We start from the raw sequence: 19253 nt of genomic DNA, 5'->3' as shown, positions 1-19253 counted from the left end.
TCAGGCAATGCATATAAGGTATATTACAGTATTTCTTTTTTTTAAATATTTATTTATTTATTTGACAGAGTCAGAGAAGGAGAGGCAGAGAGAGAGAGAGAGAGAGAGAGAGAGAGAGAGAAAGAGACAGGTTTTTCCATCTGATGGTTCTTTCCCCAAATGGCCTCAATGGCCGGAGCTGCATGGATCCAAAGTAGGAGCTTCTTCCAGATCTCCCATGTGGGTGCTGGGGCCTAAGGACATGGGCCATCTTTCACTGATTTCCTAGGCCACAGCAGAGAGCTGGATCAGACGTGGAGCATCCGGGACTTGAACCGGCACCCATATGGGATGCCAGCACTGCAGGCAGCAGCTATACCCACTACACCACAGTGCCAGTCCCAACAGTATTTCAAAAAGTTCATGGAAGATTGAATTAAAAGATGTTATTTTTGTGCACCAAAATTTTGAAGTTCATAGTATGTATTTAACATGACATTTTTAAAGAACTCTAGTACATGAGACATAAATGGATTTTGTGTTTAGATTTGGGTTCTATTCCCAAGATACCTCGTTTTGTGTAAGCAAATATTCCAAACTCCAAAATCTAAAGCATTTCAGGTCCCAAGCATTTTAATAAGGACCACTCAATCTATATTCTGACTTGAGTTGTCGACAAGGAAATTCTGAGGACAAAATACTACACCCCAGATGAACTGGGTAGTGCTGAAAATTAAGGAGTAGTCAGCAGACTCATAGAATGGCAGATGTCCTAAATAGCACTCTGGCCTCAGAATCAGCCCTAAAGGCACTCGGATCTGGCTGAAAAGCCCATGAGAGTATTTCAGGCATGGAAAGCCAAGACACTCTGGCAAAAAGATCTCTGTGAGTGAGATCCCAGTGGAAAGAACAGGTCTTCAAAGAGGGAGGTGCCTTTCTCTGAAGGGAGGAGAGAACCTCCACTTTGACTATGACCTTGTCTAAACAAGATAAGAGTCGGAGAACTCAAGGGGCTTCCATAGCCTTGGAAACTCATGACTGGTGCATAGGGAGATTACTGATGCCATAAACAGGAGTGTCAATTTGTAAAGTCAACAACAGGAGTCACTGTGCACTTACTCCTCATGTGGGATCTCTGTCCTTAATGTGCTGTACACTGAGGCTTAATGCTATAACGAGTACTCAAACAGTATATTTCACTTTGTGTTTCTATGGGGGTGCAAACTGTTGAAATCTTTACTTAATGTACACTAAACTGATCTTCTGTTAAAAAAAAAAAAAAAGAAAAGAAACTATCAATTCCCAACTTGACTCTCACTGGGATTAAACATGACAATAGGTCTGATCTGATTTCATCATCATTTAAAAAAAAAATCATCTATTATTTTTCACTTTATGTTTCTGTGTGGGAACAAACTGTTGAAATCCTTACTTAAGGTATACTAAGCTGATCTTCTGTATACTAAGATAATCGAAAATGAATCTTGATGTGAATGGAAGGGGAGAGGGAGTGGGAAAGGGGAGGGTGGTGGGTGGGAGGGACGGTATGGGGGGGAAAGCCATTGTAACCCATGAGACGTACTTTGGAAATTTATATTCATTAAATAAAAGATTAAAAAAAAAAAAAAAAAGAAAATTAAGGAGTAGTATAGTATTTTCTTTTTACAGTTTTCAAAAGTTTAATTAAAGAGTGTAAGAGTGTGTACACTTCTCATCTGTTTCACTTCCCAAATGCCAGCAATGGCTCAGGGGCTGAAGCCAGGGTCTAGAAATCTCAATCTAGGTCTCTCACATGGGTGGCAGGAAGTTGACTATTTGAGTCATCACTGCTGCCTCCTGGGGTCTGAGCGAGCAGGAAGCTGAAGTCAGGAGCCAGAAGTCAACCCCAAGTACTCTGCTGTGAGACTGGGACATCCTAGCTGGTGTCTTAACTGCTAAGCCAAACACTCACCCAGGAGTAGTTTAAAAAGTCAGTCTGTATGATGAATTGTTAAGCCCCTGCCCTTTGCACCTTTCCTATGAATTCTGGAGATGACTACACACATGATGGCACTGGAAACTGGAAGCTTATATAGGGGATACAGTGCACCTGTGCAACTCTGAATTAGGACATCAAACACAGCAGCAATTGAGTGATACTGCTGTATTGAAAGGAAGTAAATGTCTTCTTAGCTGAATGGGGAGACTCAGAATCCATCTCATGCTCATCCCTCATAATACTGGCTACTGGGCTGTGTACTCTTCTGTCCCACATTGGAGCTTAAGCCTATTCAATGCCTCCAAAGACAAAATTTCTGGAGAAACCTATTGATATGACACTTGGTATGGAACACTAACAAGCTTGCAGGACTTTACCAGAAAAAAGTGTACCGGGCACTAAGTTTGAGAAAGAAAATAGAGGGCTCCATGAAAATATTAGGTTTTGTTTTGAAGTCATTTTAAAAATGTATATTTATTGGTGAATTTTATGTATTTATGGCATTATAGTGTAATATTTTGACCTATGAGTACATTGTAGAATAAGCAAGCTAATTAACACATTACTTCACATTTATCCTTTTTTTTGTGTACTAGATCTCAAGCAAATTCTGCCTAATTGAGAATTTTGTACCCTCTAACAAACATCTCTCCATTTTTCCCAGTAGCCCTAACCTCTGGTAACCACCATTATACTCTTTTATGAGTTTGACTTTTAAAGATTCCACATGTAAATTTATATATATATATATATATATATATTTTTTCCTGTGCCTGGCTTTCCTCCAGGTTTAAACATGTTGACACAAATGACACAATTCCATTCTGTTTAAGGGCTGAATGTTATTTCATTATGTATATATGTTACATTTTCTTTGTCCATTTATTTGTTGATACACTTAGGTTGCTGCCGTATCTTGGCAGTTGTGAATAATGCTGCGGTGAACATGACAGATGTCTCTTCAACATAGTGATTTCATTTCTCTCTGGTTATATACTCAGAAGTTGGGTTGCTGGATCATATAGGAATTCTATTTTTAGTTCTTGAGGTACCTCTATACTGTTTTCCATCAATTGCTGCACTAATTTACATTCCTGCCAACCTTGTACAAGTGTTATTTTTTTTCTGCCTCCCAGGTAATTTTTTTTTTTTGTAATTTGTATAATAGCCATCCTAACAATTGTAAGATGATATCTCACTATGGTTTTAATTTGCATTTCCCTGATGGTTAGTTATGTTGAATATTTTTTTTCATATACCTGTTGGCCATTAATATGTCTCTTGAGAAATGTCTATTCATGTCCTTTGCTCATTTTTAAGTTATTTTCTTGCTATTGGATTGAGTTCCTTACATATTTTGGACACTCAACGCTTATTAGTTGTGTGGTTTGCATATATGTTGTCTCCAACCTGTGGGTTCTCTCTTTACTCTTTGCTGTTGCATGTTCTTTTTAGTTTGATGCAATCCCATTAATCCATTTTTGCTTTTCTTGTCTGTGCTTTTAATGTCATATTAAAAAAAAATCATTGCCCAGACTAACACTGTGGAGCTGTTTCCCAGGATTTAACTTTAGATTTTATTTAGAAAGCGATATTCATAAGGATTTTAGATTCTGTTGTAGAGCTTGAAGAACTGTTGGTAGGGGAATGGCACAGTGAGGATATAAAAAAGCAAGGCAATGGCCACTTGTGCATGAGGTTCCCAGACTAGGAAGTCCCTTGGCTGTGGCAACTAGACCTTTTCTGGCTTCTGCACAGTGGTTTCCACCCTGAACCCTATAGTGGATGCCCACATTGGGGACTCTAGACAGCACTGCCCCCTGCTGGACAGATGGATTATTTGAGCAATTTGCAGCCACCTGTACTAGATTAAAGCCTTTCTCATTGGTACAGTCCTTCCTGATGCTCAGTTTCTTTCTGGGCCACTGTTCTTTCCAGTATGTAGTACCCTCCTTGTTTCCTAGCCTTTTGGAATTTCCTGTTTTTATTCAAAACGTTGTAACATTTTTGCTGAAGTGATTATCCCTCATACTAAGGTAATAAAACCTTGTATTTTTTTTTTTTTGGAACACAATATATTATTTTAATCAATTTTCTCAGTAGTAAGTAAATAAAAATTCTTCTGACTATGGATTTAGAAGTCAAGATAAGGGGCCAGTGCCATGTGTAGTAGGTAAAGCTGCTGCTTGCAGTGCTGTCATCCCATATGGGCACTGCTTCGAGTCCTTGGCTGCTCCACTTCCAATCCAGTTCCCTGCTATTGCACCTAGGAAAGCAGCAGAGGATGGATGGCCCAAGCTCTTGGGTCCTGGAACCCACATGGGAGATCTGGAAGAAGCTCCTGGCTTTGCTTTGGCCCAGCTCTGGCCTTTGGAGCCAAATGGGGATGGAAGTGGATGGAAGATCCCTCTCTCTGTCTCTGCTCTCTGTAACTCTGCCCTTCAAATAAATAAGTCTTAAAAAAAATCTAAAATGTTGAAAAGACAAGTATGACAAATATATATCCAAACATGCACAATATACTGAGGTTGATTGTACTTTTAGTATATATGAAAAGATTGTGCTGTTCCAGAAGAAAATTATGCATGCTTATGCTTGATGATCAAGTTATATTGCAAAATGGAAGAAGGAAGAGAAAACCACACCATTCAAGCTGATCTCAAAAGGAAGCCAAAGGAGAAGGAAGGATCCAATAAATGGATGTCCAAATGCTTGCAAATGGCAAAATGAGAAGCTATGGGAAAAAGATCACAAACAGAAAAATGATCATGCTGAAAGGAGAGAATGGAGCGGGTCAGGCAGTTGCTAATCTGGTTCAAAAATGGAAGGTGCACTTGAAGTAGATATATACAAAGATATGCAAAAAGGCTTCAGATCCTCTTAGCATTTTGACATCTGGATTAAGTCTGCTAAGAAAAATGCAGAAAATATTGATATACCCAAGGAAATGATACTGACCCCTATGCTCAGTTATGAGAATCTGTGGCAGACATTTAGATTTGAAAGACCAGAGAAACGGACATCTCCACTTGGGTGCTCAGGACTATTGCTCAGAATGTCCACATCAGTCTTGATGGAAAAGTGAGTGTAAGACATCCTTCAGAAGGTAAAGAAGAACTGTTCTTGAAAATGATGAATGCCAGGTAAGAACAAAAGACTGCCCATTCTTCTTCCTCTTCCTCCTTATTGGCAAAGCATACCATATATATGTCCTGAAAAAATGTTTCATCTGGAATTCATCATAGGAGAAATATGACTCTGTGTGTGTGTGTGTGTGTGTGTGTGTACATGCATGCGCACACCTATGGGCTGCAGGCGCTGCAGGCAGAGGCTTAGCCTATTATGCCACAGTGCCAACTCCATGTCTGATTCTTGAAGCAAAAACACAACAGGTGTGTTTCCCCATGGGCTCCACCCCCAGTGGATGTTTTTCTTTCATTTTTTTGTGTGTCTTTTCCTTCCCCATAGCTTAATCTAAGAAGCATTTTTTCTTCCTTAGGTTCATTATTTTGTGGATTGATTATATATATCTATAGAGGATAGGGCTATATGAGAATACTTCAAAAGTTCATGGAAAATGGAATTGAAAGATGATTATATCAGTGTGAAAATACTGTGAAATCCATGCATATGAGGGGGTCACAGTTCATGATCTAGGTCTCTCACATGAGTGATAGGGATCCAAGTACTTGAGCTATCATGGTTGCTTCCCAGGCTTCCCAGGATCTGCATTAGTTGGAAACTAGAGTCAGGAATGGAATACAGGCACGCTGAAATAGCAATCAGGCATCTTAACTGGTACCTTAAATGCTAGGCCAAACACCTGCCCCCAAAACCTCCTTTCTGGCATGTAAAGATCCCTGTATTTTCCCTTCAGTGAAAAAAATCAGTGTATTTTTTCCCTGAGATACTTTCCTTTGCCTGGAAGTTAATAATTTAGTTTTGTGACTTTTTAACTTCTGGTGACTCTTATTTTGTTCTTTGACATCCCTAACATTTGAATATCCAGTTCTATTGATTTTTATCTGCTAAATATTTTTATCAAATGTATCTCAGATATCATTAAGCTAGCTCTAATTCTCATCTCTTACCTAGATTGTGATACATTTTTTCTGGATTCCATTTTGCTTTCTTTATGCCTGCACAGCTTTCCCAATTCCATATGTTGGGTTGATTCAAAAACAATGCCTGTCCAGAACTGCCTTTTTTCACTCAGACTGGGGGTTCAAGATGCTAAGTGTCAGATCAAGAAAGCCTCATGCCTCATTTGAGGAATACCTCAAAAAGTTTGTGGATAATTAAGAGGTAAGTTTATTTTAGTGCAGAAAAGTTTTGAGGCACCATAGTTGTAGCATAGTGAGTAAAGACACAGTTTGCAATGCTGGCATGCCATAGGGGTGCCAGTTCTTGCCCCAGCTGTTCCACTCCAGATCCAGGTCCCTGCTAATGGCCTAGGAAAAGCAGCAGAGGAAGATCCAATTGCTTGGGCCCCTGCCACCAATGTGGGACATCCAGATGAAGCTTCTGGCTTCAGCCCGGTTGTTGAGGCCATCTGGGGAGTAAACCAGTGGATGGAAGACTGTCCCTCCACCTCTCTCTCCCTCCATCCGCCTTTCCCTCCCTCTCCCTCCCTCCCTCCCCCCTGCCTCCGCAATTCTTGCCCCAGCTGTTCCACTCCAGATCCAGGTCCCTGCTAATGGCCTGGGAAAAGCTGCGGAGGAAGACCCAATTGCTTAGGCCCCTGCCACCAATGTGGGACATCCATATGAAAGCTTCTGGCTTCAGCCCGGTTGTTGAGGCCATCTGGGGAGTAAACCAGTGGATGGAAGATTGCCCCTCCCTCCCCCTCTCTCTGCCTCACTCCCCCCTCTCTGCTTCACCCCCTCTCCCTTCCTAAATCTTCCTCTCCCACCCTTCCTCCTCTACCCCACCCCTCCCCCTTGCCTCTTCCCTTTTCCCCTTTCACCCCTCTTCCCCCTTGCTCTTGCCCCCCCTCAACTCCCCCACTCTTGCCCCCTCCCTCCCTGCTCGGCCCCGCCCAAACCCTTCTTGCCCTCTTTCCCACCCCCCTCACCCTCCCCTCCCCTCTTTTCTCTCCTCTTCCCTCCCCTCTCTCCTCTCCCCTTCTTTCCCCTCTTTTCTCTCCCCTCCCCTCCTCTCTCTCCTCTCCCCTCCCCTCCCTTCTCTCCTCTCCCTCCCCTCCCTTCTCTCACTTCCTTCTCTCCCCTCCCCTCCCTTATCTCCTCTCCCCTCCCCTCCCTTCTCTCACTTCCTTCTCTGCCTCCCCTTCCTCTCCCTGGGCTCCTGCACTCCTTTTCCTCCCCTGCTTCCTCCCCTGATCTCTCTCTCCCCTCTCCCTCCCTTCCCCCTCCCCCTCTCTCCTTTCCCTGTCCCCCTCCCCCCTCTTCTCCCCCTTTCTCCTCTCTCTTCCTTCCTCCTCTCTCCCTGTCCTCCAGCTCTCCATCCTCTCTCTCTCCTTCCCCTTCTCCCTCTCACTCTCCTTTTCTTCTTTTCCCTCTCACTCTCCTTCCCCTATTTTCCCTCCCACTCCTCCTTTCCTCTTCCTCCTCCCCCTCTTCCACCTCCTCTGGCTCCTCCCCTTCCCCCCTCTGTAGCAGGGCCAGGCCAAGATAACCTTCCCAGGGTTAGTCACGGCAATGAAAACCTGAACACACTCACCTTTTCCCTTCTGATCTTCCCACCACATTCACAGGCCCCTTTGCCCTCTGGCTACCGGTTCATGAAAATCAGCCTCCTAAGGACAGGCAACAGTAAGGAAAATGGTAGAAAGTGGATCTGGAAGGCCAAGGAAAATATACAGCACAGGCATTGTTCCTAAAACCTTGGACCTTGGTCTTCCTTTTGATTATCCTTGTGTAAGCATATCTGGCTTCTTTTTCCCCACTAGACTGTGTCTCCAGGGAAGATATTGCTTTACTTAACTTTGGTTCCACAGATCCTGGAACATAAAAGTATTCAGTGAGTGTAACTGGCTGGATTCACCCTTATGTTTCCCTCCATTTGGTAGTACCCTTTCTGGAATTACTCATTTTTTAATTAACAATTGTTTATCAACATATAATACTTAGACCCCTTTCTGGGGCATCATGCAATATTGCAACCCATGCATACAGTATAGACTGATCAAATCAGGCCATCAGCATCCCTACCTTCCCACCTTTCTCCATGACTGGAGTCTGTTAGCACCTCCTCCAGCTCATACTGAATAAAATGCATTATTGTGAGCTGTAGTAAGCTCACTTTGCGGTGTTGATTACCTTGTTTCTGGTGCATTTCTTTTAGCCCCAGGCATAGTGTTACTATACCAGGCTCAATCTGAAATGGAGGTTGGGACCTATTCTCTCTGCTGAGCATCTGGCAAAAGAACTTTCCTACTCCGTGGTCTTTTGCTGCCACCTTCTGGCATCCTGTCACCACAACCCAGACTCTTCCTCTGGAAATGAAATCCCATTTCCCCAGCAGTGGATAGTGGACCCAGGAGGAGTGGTGGAAATTGGCCTTGCTCAGAAGCAAGCAGGCCCAGCTGGCCCTAGGCAGGGGAAGGCAAAGCTAATATTTCCAGAAATAGACAAATAAAATTATTTTAGTCTTTAGTTACCAAACCCTAAATCTTGATTTCATCCTATTACTGCTTCTCTAATGCTATAGCACCTCTTGACCTCTCCACTGACTTCTGTAGTACCACTGCCAGCATGGATATGGGTATAATGTTCTTTGCCACAAAACTCGAGTTGTTGCTTTTATAAACGGCAAAGACCTGCTTTTGGATATTCTTTTTTTTTTTTTTCGTAGTAAAGTATACATAACATAAAACTTGTCATTGTAATCATATGTAACTGTATAATTCTTAGGTATTAAGTACTTTCACATTGTTGGGCAGGCATCATAACTATCCATCTCCAGAACTTTTGCATCTAAGACAGAAACTCTACCTACTCAGCAGTTACTCCCCACTGCCCCCTCCCTTTAGACCCTGGTAACCTTTCTTCTACTTTGTGAATTTGCCTGTTTTAGGTGTCACGTGTAGTGGAATCACACAATATTTGTCCTTTTCTGACTATTTCACTGAGCATAATGTCCTAAAGTTTCATCCATATTGTAGCATGTGTCAGAATTTCCTTTTTATGGCTAATATTCCTTTTATGACTATAAATATGTAGAAAAATAGACTATAACACACACGCCAGAAGAAATAGATGATTCTAAGAAAGTGTTGCAGATACAGTAAAACTCCCTTTATCACCTCCCCAACCTTATTCTCTTTTCTTCCGTTTTTTTTTTTTTTTTGACAGGCAGAGTGGATAGTGAGAGAGAGACAGAGAGAAAGGTCTTCCTTTGCCGTTGGTTCACCCTCCAATGGCTGCCGCGCTGATCCGAAGGCGGGAGCCAGGTGCTTCTCCTGGTTCCTGGTCTCCCATGGGGTGCAGGGCCCAAGGACTTGGGCCATCCTCCACTGCCTTCCCGGGCCACAGCAGAGAGCTGGCCTGGAAGAGGGGCAACAGGGACAGAATCCGGCGCCCCAACCGGGACTGGAACCCGAGGTGCCGGCGCCGCAGGTGGAGGATTAGCCTATTGAGCCGTGGAGCCGGCCTCTTTTCTTCCTTTCCAGAGACAACCACTGTCTTGAGGTTGGTGGGGTTCCCTCCATAATATTCTATTACATGTTTAACTTTCAAAAAGATAAGTGTTCTTCTGTGTTTTTATATTCACATGAGTAGTATCCTGCATGTGTCATTCTGAAGTTTGTGTCTTTCTGTTTTTCAGAGTTCTCCCTGTTGATCTATGCAGCTCTAGTTCATTCAGTTTTATTGCTTTATGCTTTTCAGCGTATGCATATGACAAATGAGCTAACCTATTGTTAAACATTTAGGACATTTCCCTTTTCTGCTAGTATAAATAATGCTGCCATGAGTTTATATCTTTGTAGTACATTTCCTTGACTACAGGTATTTTCTGAGGTCTGGAATATATGTTCTGGGTTACAATTGCTGAGATGCATTTACATTGACAAGATGCTGTTAAATTTCTACTGTTATAGCAAAATGGCACTTCCAATTCAGACAGTAGCATTTGAGAGTTCCCATTTATCCACACTCTTGTCACCATAAAATGATATTTCACTGTTTTAGTTTGCATTTGCTTTGGTTCTTCGGGAGGATAAGTATACTTTCTTATGTTTATTGGTCATATGGAATTTCTTTTATATATAAAAAAACTAAGGCTGATTTTTGTCCTAGAACGTGAGAGGGTTCTCAAACAACAGATCAATTGAAAGCCTGTGGTCAGTGTTGACCTATTCCCTTCCAGAAACCTTAAAGGATAGAAGTTGAATTCTTGGTTTCATGGCTTGCTGCCACCAGATGTCAGCACTGCACTATAATCTTAGAGTCTCCCTTTGCTGGGAATTTGTTTTCTGTAAAACTTAAGATGGTGGATTGCTGCTGCTGCAGCCCAGGACCCACTACCCCCAAAATATGACTGTAGGAGATCAGAATATACCTCCCCCAGATAAACATCTCTGGTATATTGCATTATTGTGAGAAACTGCAGACCCAGGTGTAGCTGTGAAAAGCTGTCCTTTTGTAAAAGAAATTTAAATCTACAAAGGAAATGCACAGCAGTAAAATATCTGCATCAGGAGGAGGACTGCTCTAGACTGCTTTTATTACACAAAAGACTTTTATCTGTAGAACAATTTTCATTTACCATCCACTTCATTCCCTTCCATATTTATGTCACATCCACCTCCAATAAACCACAGTCCCCCTTCCTGTCTGTATCTGAGAATGGTATGTAAGCTTCAATCATCTGGCCCTCATTTGAGTCTCAAATTCTGTGGGACTCCCATGCTTGTCTCTCTGTGTGTGTGTGTGTGTGTGTGTACATATAATTAAACATGGTTTTTCTCCTATTATTCTGTCTTACGTCCACTTAATTTGTAGTCCAGCCAGAGAACCTAGAAGGTTGAATGGAAGGAAGCCATCTTTCTTCCTCTAAACTGCACATTTGTGTAAACAACTTGCAAGAATTAAAATATATTTTAGTTAACATCCTTTAGGATATAATTTCAAAGTAAAGTGCTGGATCTAAAAAATCTAAGTTACATTATTAGATTTCTGTGCTAATCTTTTTAAAAATTTTTTTTTGACAGGTAGAGTTATAGACAGTGAGAGAGAGAGACAGAGAGAAAGGTCTTCCTTCCGTTGGTTCATTCCCCAAATCGCCGCTACAGCCGGTGTTGTGCTTATCCGAAGCCAGGAGCCAGGTGCTTCTTCCTGGTCTCCCATGTGGGTGCAGGGGCCCAAGCACTTGGGCCATTCTCCACTGCACGGGAGGACCACAGCAGAGAGCTGGACGGGAAGAGGAGCAACCGGGACTAGAACCTGGCACCCATATGGGATGCCGGCGCCGCAGGCAGAGTATTAACCAAGTGAGCCATGGCGCTGGCCCTGTGCTAATCTTAAAATTAGATGGTAACAAAATATTGAAAGTGGCCATCTTGGGGCTGGCGCTGTGGCGCAGCAGGTTAAAGCCCTGGTCTGAAGCGCTGGCATCCCATATGGACGCCGGTTTGAGTACCAGCTGCTCTACTTCCAATCCAGCTCTCTTCTATGGCCTGGGAAAGCAGTAGAAGATGACCCAAGTCCTTGGGCCCCTGCACTCACGTGGGAGACCTGGAAGAAGCTCCTGGCTCAGGCCATTGTGGCCATCTGGGGAGTGAACCAGTGGATGGAAGAGCTCTCTCTCTCTGTCTCTACCTCTCTGTAATTCTGTCTTTCAAATAAATAAAAATAAATCTTTTAAAAAAAGTAACCATCTTTTGGCTGATTATTACCAGAAATTATGCTAAGCACTTTTCACACATTACCATGTTATTCTTAATGCAGTGGTGTGGGGGTAGGCATTTACTTCATTTGTCAAATAGAAGATAACTGAGACCTAGAGAGATTGAGTAAATACTCACTAGCACACAGCTAGTTAAATGTCACAGCCCTGGTCTTTGAGCACAAGCAAACTGGCTCCAAAGTCTGTATTCTCCACTATTATGCTACTCTGACTCTCAACATATGCAATTCTGCAATCAGCCTGTGTCCAAATCCCTTAGGCAGTTTGTGCTTAGGGATAAGAATAAACTTGAGCTAACAAGGGGGAATCCTTTCTAAAACTGTCTCCTGGTGGTGGAGGCACATCTGCTTATTTCTGAGGTCAGCTGCATCTTCTAGCAAGAAACCTTTTTTAAAAATCTTCCTCCTTTCAAGATCAGTTTTTGAAATAACTTTTCTCCCATTCTGCTTGTTTGCAAACTTTCTCTGAATTTTATAGCACCCAATTAGAAAATACCTTTTGCTAACGTCACCTGTCATTGTATTTTCTGATTTTTTTTGCCACCTTCCCATTACTACCTCTGTTCACAGTATAACCCTCATCTAGAAAGAGCATTACTTTCTCTGCCTTTTTGTAGCCACTACAGATTAGTGCCTTCTATATAGCAGTTATGAGAGTAATAAAGTTCATGGAAAATATAATTAAAAGATAAGTTTTTAAGTTTTAGGCTCAGGCATTTACCTTGCAGTTAAGATACCCTCATCCCATATTGGCGTGACTGGGTTCAATATCCAGCTCCACTTCTGACTTCAGCTTCCTGCTAGCGTAGACCTTGGAAGGCAGTGATCATAGCTCAAGTGATTGTGTTCTTGTCCCCATGTGGGAAACCTGAATTAAGTTTTGGCCCTTGCCCTAGACAGGAGCTGTTAACATTTGAGGAGTGAACTAGTATGTGGGAGCTGTTTCTCTGTCCCATCAGATAAATTGCTTTTAAATGCTTTCTACTTATCGTAGAAAAAAGTTGAAATCTCTGCATAGTTCTTTTATATGCAATCTCTATGAGCTTTTTGAGGATCCTTTGTACCTGAGGATGTGGTGTAAATGTTAGGGAGAAGTAGAGAATCTGAGCTCTGCCCTCAAAAGTTGGACTGCTTTCTCCTCACTTTGTCATTCTTATTCAGCTAATACGTGTCACTAAACATGGGGGCACTATGAGTCTTAATCTGGGTATTTTATAAAGAAGAGAGGTTTATTTAGCGGATAGTTCTAGAGGTTCAAGAGCATGATGCCAGATTGGCTTCTGGTTGAAAGCCTCATGCATAGAATCGTATGGCAGGAGTGTGTGTATGTGGGAAAGGGAGCGGGGAGAGGGAATGTGTAGGTAAGTGACAGCAACTGATCACAGGCTAAGAGAGGAGGTACTGCTCTACCTAGCTACTGGCAATGCTCCAAATAGTGGCTGCTTTCTTAGCTTGGGTCCTGAATTTGAGGATAAAATGGAATAAAACCACGGTCCATAAAAAACATGTACTGTGATTGAGAAAAAGAACTTTGCTTTTTGTTTCAGTCATGATAGACTAGGTCATCTTGGTGACCATGGATATGCAGTGCTTATATTTCCCTTGAATAAAGAACCTGCCAGTTAACTGTGTTGAAGAAGACAATTAGTTGACACCTCCATCTATGGCAATTTTGGGATCTAATGTAGCCTTTGGGCTCAGACCAAGCATTTCATAGGTAGCTCCAGATGATGACTGAGAATTAGCTTTGTGGGGTTATACCAGGGCCTGGCTATTTCTGCCCAATGTGGATTCTGCTAATGGACAACATTTGTGCCCGCGTTTTCCGTTGTGTTGGAGATTTGTCACACGTGTGTTGCCTTTTGAGGCTGTGTCTGGATTCTGCTGCCTTCCCCACGCCTTCCCTCCCTCCCCCTCTAGCATCATGGTGTGAAGTCTTTCTATACCTAATCCTGGTTTCTCTCCATTTATCTTTCACAGGCATTACTTCTGATATCCCTAACTCATCCTCAGAGTCTGCTTGTCAGAGGACCTAAACTAATACCATTATGTTCTGGAAAAGTGATTGTTGCATATTTGATGAGTAGAGCACATGCACTGTAACACAGAGCATAAGGAGAAAATGATGAGAAGTGGATAGGGATGAAATAATACTCTTCTGGAAGTAACTGATGCTTACATTCAAACCATCAGTGTTTGAAACTAGCAGAATAGTTCAGGGAGACTCTAAAACTGTTGGTTGCATGGTTGCCTTGTCCCTGAATGTACTTCCCCTTTTCTTTGAAGGGCGGTACCCCAGCTTTTGTTTTCAAGGTCAAATCCGACCCCAGTCCCTCTTTGTTATCAATGTATATTGTGTATGTGCTGTGATATATATTTACCTAACGCTTGCCACTAACTCCAAAGTAAGGAGGATAATTACTTTCATAATTAAAATAATTAACTCATGAGAGAAAGGATTAATGTTTCTGCCTTGTGCATTTCCTATTTAGAACAACATACTGTGGACGTATAATGTTCCTTGATGATGAGAAGAATCTTGTGTTTTCTCCACTCTTTGGGAATGAAAGCACAAAAGAGGTCAAAAGGACATTATCTGCAGCTCCTGCACATGGTGATAAAAAATAATATGCTTTGGGTTTTTATAATCATCTTAGGTAGCTACTGACTCATTAAGTATGATATGCCCTACAGGTTGTCCTTACTGACACTGAGCCAGAAGTTATAGCCCCATGCTTAAGTGTTTCACAATTACCTTCCTCAGGATGTTAATTATCAACTTGGATTTCTCTCCTGGATGACTCAGTGGGCTATAATAGCCCTGATGGTAAATACCTATGGCTGGGCTTTGAAGCAATCATCCTCATAAAGAGGGGCTGGATCACTAAGATAGAAATGGTCCTGTAAATCCTAGTGCTTGACAGGTCTCAGGGAGGTACTCTTTCCAGCTAAGAGAACCATTTGGCATATTCAGCACAATCTGCTTCACTGAACTAGAATTACATAGGTCTACCACAGTTGCCTTATCTATAAGAAAATATGTCTTGCATGAGAATGGTTTTCCCTTGAATCTTACTTCTTTCTCTTGCTCACTGTTTAGTGTACCAGTTATATCTTCTGGGAAACAGAAGCTGAGCTAGAAGCAACAGTGTAAAAGGTTTATTGTGGGGGTAAATGCCTGTGAAAGGGACAACAGACAGGAAGCAGGATTGGGCAAGCAAAGCCTTTGGACCATGAGGTTGTTCTGACACTGGAGGAAAGGGATAAAGAAGCAGGACTGGGGAAAAGAAGTTGAGATGCCATATAGTGAAGTCCTGGCCAACCTAATGGGGAGCCCTAAAATAAAGAGGGCTTATTCTTTTTTTTTTTTTAAGATTTATTTATTTATTTGAAAGAGTTACAAAGAGAGAGAAGGAGAGGGAGAGGAAGAGGTCTTCCATTCGCTGGTTCACTCTCCAATTGGCTGCAATGACCAGAGCTGTGCCAATCTGAAGCCAGGAGCCAGGAGCTTCTTCCAGGTCTCCCATGTGGGTGCAGGGGCCCAAGGACTTGGGTCATTTTCCACTGATTTCCCAGGTCATAGCAGAGAGCTGGATTGGAAGTGGAGCAGCTGGTACTCAAACTGGCGTCCATATGGGATGCCGGCACTGCAGGTGGCTGCTTTACCTGATATGCCACAGCGCTGGCCCTATGAGGGCTTCTTTGAGGAGGCCCATGCTGGACAGGAATGTCTGAGTTCTAGAAACTATGCCATGGTCAGTCATGAGCTGGGCTTCTCAGGAGGTATAGCCTTGACTCCAAAGGTAGAAACTGTCAGCTAACTGCATTTCTTACAGCTGAATTACAAGGACTTACTTGGAGGGAAATCTGATAGGTGCAACTATGTGGCTGCTACATATAGGGTCATCTTTTTTAATGCAACATAGATTCATTTTAGAGTTACCATTGGGGAATATGAAAAAAAATGACAGAGTGCTAAATATGACTTCATAGTGTCTTAATGGCTAGGGTTTGAGATAAATGATACATGGGAGGAGGATAAACTTTGAGCTTTTCTGCTTTTCCCAACCTAGTGCTTTGGAATTTGTATTAGTCCAATATCTGTTGCTATAACGAAATACCTGAAACTGGGTAACATATAAAGAAAGTATTTTTATTTAGCTTACAGTTTTTGGAGGCTGAAAATCTAAGGTTGGGCGGCCTCATTGGTTTGGCCACTGGTGAGGGTCTTCTGCCTTCATCACAGTAGGGTATGTGACATGATAGGAAGAGAGCAGTCACATGGTGAGACAAGAGCGTGGGATTCAGGGGCGAGGACTGCTCTTGTTATAACAACTTGCTCTCATGGGAAATTATCTGTAGTAATATAATATTGCATGAACTACATTCATCCCTTCCAAGGGAAGCACCCTCAGTGGCCTAATTACTACCCCCAGGCCATACTTCTAAAGTTTTAACCCCCTCATATTGCCACACTAGGGATTACTGGGGGGCACATGCAAACCATATCAAAACCAGCCAAGTCTATTTGTAGCTCTACCACTAATAATTAGGCAAATTTGGCAAGTCATTTCCTGACTTACTGAGCTTTGGATTTATGATATGATATGAGAATATCATTAAAAGAATGTGGTGAGGGTTAAGTGACAGTTTTAAAATTCTCTTTGTAGAATTTTGCAGCCAACATTATTTTTTAGTGCATCCTTTTTCTCTTTTTAGGTGAAAGTTGACCTTTAAATTAAGCCCAATTAGTTTGATTAAGACCAGTTTGGGAGCTGGAGGTTCAAGAAAAATCTGATTGTTTCAGGGTTATTAAAATACGATGTATTAATCAGCATTCACATGTTGTTTTTTTTTGTCTTGCAACCTCAGGTTATATAAGGCAAAGAGGAATTTATTGGTTTGTATAAGCAATCTGTAAGCAGGTCAGAGATATTAATGGATTCAGGAGTAATTAAAATCAGTGGTTGAAATGCCCCCAGACTCCTCTTACTCTTCACTTTCCTCTGCTTCTCACCTTATTTTAGTTTTGTTCTTTCTCAGGCTATCTTCCTCCTCAAGGCAAAAATCAAATACTGTATTTCTCTGGTGAAGCTGGGCAGGTATGTATAGAAAGGGTCTTCAGAAAGTTCATGAGAAATGTATTTTATGAAAAAATTACAGATATGAAAATTTTTTGCACCAAAACAGTCTTTCAATTTCATTTTCCATAAACTTTTTGAAATACTCTAGTATATGTGAATTCTGGAGATTCTAGTGAGCTATGTTCCCTCAATTCCAATTAACAAAATATTTTGAAAATATTTTTAAGTTATTTTGAGGGAGACAGAGATTCCATCTGCTGATTTGCTCTCCAAATATCCATAACAGCTGGAACTATGCCAGGACCAAAGCCAGGAGCTGGGAATGCAATGCAGGTATCCAACATTGGAGGCTGGAAACAAATTACTTGAGTCATCACTTGCTGCCTCCCAGGGTCTGCATTGGCGGGAAGCTGGAGCCAGAGATAGGAGGCAAACCTAGGAAGTCTAATGTGGGGCATGGGCATCTTAACCACTAGGCTAAATACCCGTTCCCCAATTTAGACAATCTTATTATGGGTAATGCTCACCCAAATCAGAGTTGTGAAGGGTAAAGCAGTTTATCAAATGAATGGTTTACCCAGAGTTACTTTCTTCAGGATCAGCGCCTCTTACCAAGCTGGAGATGAGATAGCTATAACTTCTGTGTCATCAGCCCTCTTTTTCTTTTGCCATTCTAATAGTTAGCAATGAGCTGTAGAATTTATAGTGGTGAGGGGTACAGTGTGATTGAAAACAGTCATTTTGTCTTCAAAAAGGAGAAAATGTTCTTTAACTCCTTACTATACATTTTTCCTCCTATATTTTTATCTTGTTTGAATAGGAAGTCTGGGACTCAATTATCTGGTGATGTTTTAGGCTGGGCTACCAAAGAGGCAGACTCTGAAACAAGGACTTTTGACAGTCAGTAATTTGGGAAATGAACTCTGTAGTCATTGGTGGGGGAATGGAGAAGTAAGATGGACATGGAATGAAAGCCAATAAAGTGTGCATGGACAAGCAGGTTACGACAAGCAGGTTACTTAGCTCTGAGCACCTATGGCTCAGTTATGTTGGGGACCTCTGAAACATGGTTATTACATTTAGGAGTAAGGAGGCTGGATTGCTTATCCAGCAATCTCAGTCTGGGGATACTGACTGCCTGGGACTTCTCTCCTGCCCCTATATGCTGGATGAGTGGGCTTTGGCAGCTCAAAGTGCCTTTAGTGGTAGCTGTTGGCTTGGCATGCACTAGAATTGTTGAGTATAGTAATTATCTATTGCTGCCTAACAAATTACCCTGTTTTGCTAGATAGTGTTTATTGTTTCTAAGCCATTGTTTCTCTGGGTCAGGAAATCAGTTCAACTGGGTGGTTCTGGCTCAGGATTTCTAATGAAGTTTTATGTTCAATATGTCAGCTAGGTTTCAGTCATCTGAAGGCTTGACTGGGGCTGCAGGATCTATGCAGAAGGCCTTGTATTCTTGCCACATGGGCTTCTCCATAGGACTACTTGAGTATCTTCAAGATACAGCATCTGGCTTTTTCAGTTAAGTGACCTAAGAGAACAAGGAAGAAGCCACGATGCTTTTTATGATCTAGTCTTGGCACTCGCATCCATAATTTAGCTCTGCCATATTTTATTTGATTTTTTTTTTCATTTACACACAGAGAAAGAGAGATATACTCCTCTCATCTACCAGTTCACTCCTCAAATGCTTAGGAGCCAGGAACTCAATCTAAGTCTTAAATGTGGCTGACAGGGATCCAGCTACTTGAGCCATCACCTGCTGCCTCCAAGGGTTCACGATAACAGGGTGCTGGAACTGGAAGTGGAGCTAGGAATCAAGCCCAGGCTCTTTGATGTAAGATATAGGAATTCCAGTGGGCCTCTTATCTGCAGTACCAAATGCTTGCCCCTATTTTCTATTTTTGCAAATCACTAATCCCAACCTACACTCAAAGGAAAACTTTTTAGTCTTCACTTATTGAAAGCAGGTGTGTCAAAGAATTTGGAGAGTTTTAAAATTTAAGTAGAAAGGAAGAGAGGGAGATCTTCCATCTACTAGTTCACTCTCCAAATGGCTGCAACTGCCAGGGCTGGGCCAGACTGAAGCCAGGAGACCATCCAGCCAGCATTCATATAGGGTGCTGGCATTACAGATGGTGGCCTAACTTGGGCCACAATACTGTCTCCCCCACTTCCCCTGCCCCAGGACATACTTTAAAAATAGTACAGTCAGTGTGGAAGGCTCTGTTCTAATACTACCTTTATTCTCTCTATCCATAGATACCGCTCCTTTCTTAAATTATTTGGCATTTTACAGAAATAGTGTAATTTAGTTGAGACTGAGTTTTTCTGATCCAGCTC

General features: G+C 42.1%; 1 long non-coding RNA gene across 1 annotated transcript in view; it reads left to right on the top strand.

The window, feature by feature from the left end:
* The window catches only part of LOC149119587 (uncharacterized), a 298961-nt gene that overhangs the window by 30427 nt on the left and 249281 nt on the right, over positions 1–19253 (top strand). The gene's annotated exons all lie outside the window — the stretch shown is intronic.

Source organism: Oryctolagus cuniculus, chromosome X (assembly GCF_051225735.1).
Source record: "Oryctolagus cuniculus isolate XC-2025 breed Fujian yellow rabbit chromosome X, ASM5122573v1, whole genome shotgun sequence".
Taxonomy (NCBI): domain Eukaryota; kingdom Metazoa; phylum Chordata; class Mammalia; order Lagomorpha; family Leporidae; genus Oryctolagus; species Oryctolagus cuniculus.
The sequence above is the reverse complement of the archived record's forward strand: the minus strand, read 5'-3'. Positions and strand labels throughout refer to the sequence as shown.